The following is a 1950-nucleotide window of genomic DNA, read 5'->3' as shown; positions in this document are numbered from 1 at the left end:
TCACTTTTTTGCCCACTGCACACCTCCTTAGTGAGATCTATCCATCTTAAAGGCTTTTTGAGTTATGCTCTGGACAAAAATTGAGTTTGAAAAATAACAAAGGGCAATAACTGAAAAATTATGTAGGGTAGAATCATCATTGTTGTGCACTTGCACTTCTCCTAAATATGATTTATCCACCTATGAAGTTTCAGGTGATACCTCAAATACAAAAAAAAAAATTTTAAGATATGGTCCTGACTAAAATGAGGACGGAAGGAACAGACTGAAGGAAGGACAGGCGGACGGACGAGACTAATTTTATATCCCCCAACCGCCTTTTCGCGGGGGATAATTAAACGTTTTCCAGCTTATAGCTAAAGGAAACTTCAGAATTTTCTCACAATAATGAGACATGAATTCTGAATGAAATTCAGAAGACTTTGTGTAAAAGACTGATTTACGGACCAAATTAAGTTATTCCCTGAGATCTGGAGACCGCAGGGTATTGGTACGCGTTTAACTTTTGAGGCATGGAGGAGCACGTGACCTGTTTTCGGTACATGGAGGAGCATGTGATCTGTAAACCGTACACGATTGGTTAATTGACCTTTTCGAAAACCTGGCTAAATACCGTTTGTCGGTACGTTACGGAATTACCTCTAGGGAATTAGTCAGAATTACACCTAATTAAGAACAAAAAACTATTACGCGCGATATTTTAATTTTTCTATAATATTTAACCGTTTAAGGTGGAAAAACGTGAATGATGTATTTTGAAAATTATTCATTGTTTCTTAAATATATATATATCTCAAATTTTTACAAACAATAAATTGTTTATACTGAAAATCTACAAAAATTAAGATATTCGTTGTGGCTATCTGCCATAATAAATATATACAGTAGATATTTTCTGCGTAAACTTGTGTGTTTACTTTTTTTTTTGCTTGGAATTATTCATAAAAAATGGTAGGCCTATTTAATCATTTTTCTTCAAAAAGCAAATAATTGTTTTTATGTTCGACCTTCTCCGGTCATCAACGGTCACCAGTTTCCAAAGACATTCTTCTATATTGATCGATTATTGTCAACTATATTCCTGAAACAAACGTTTATTTATTCCCCTCTCCCAATAGTTAAATGAAATATCTTTATATCATTAAAAATGTTCCCCGCAGGAAACCATTTTACTTGTTGTACAACCTGGTATGGTAAATGCTTACTGTGAAACGCATATGGAAAACGAAGTCTCATTTTAGGGAAAAAATGTTTTATTGCGCAAGAAAATGAAATTATTCAAAAAAGACAACAAGAAAAGCATTGATGCAAAGCATCAAAGGGCGACGCCAAAAGAATTTGACCTAAATACTTAACAAAAGATGTGTACTTTATAGCTGTACCATTTCATGTGACCTGGAGGCTAGGCCCAGTTTAAGTTGAAACTTAAACCAAAAAGAATAGACACTGTCTTGCCAAGATGCAAAGACAATTTATAGTCAATTAACCAATCTTAAGATTTATTTTACCAGATACAAGGATACCTGAGTCATCATCATATATAATCACATGCACGAGTATCGAACCTGGGAAGAAAATCTTATCATATTTTTTCTTCCCAGGTCTGATATACTTGTACCTGTGCATATAATAAAGCTTAGTATTGCTTAGGGTTGCAGACATGTCATTGACATATTTTAGACATAAAAGAGGACCTAAAATGAACATCAGGGGGACACCATAGGTACTCAGAGCAGAAGTAGAAGGAGTACCAGCCACATCAACCAGCTGCTATCAGAGATAAAACTTGAACCATGTAAGAATGTCGTTACATATGGCAGATGCTTGAAGTTCCATTAAGAAGAAGAAAAAGAACTTCTTCATGTGCAATATCCCTTACGAAAAAAAACTCCTGTTTTACAACTGTAAGACGACTGAAAAACACCTGTTTTTGTACAAATACAGGTCTTA

This window comes from Ruditapes philippinarum, unplaced genomic scaffold, assembly GCF_026571515.1.
Source record: "Ruditapes philippinarum isolate M1 unplaced genomic scaffold, ASM2657151v2 ctg2049_1_1_1_1, whole genome shotgun sequence".
In the NCBI taxonomy this organism is placed as follows: Eukaryota; Metazoa; Mollusca; class Bivalvia; order Venerida; family Veneridae; genus Ruditapes; species Ruditapes philippinarum.
Note: the sequence above shows the minus strand (reverse complement) of the source record.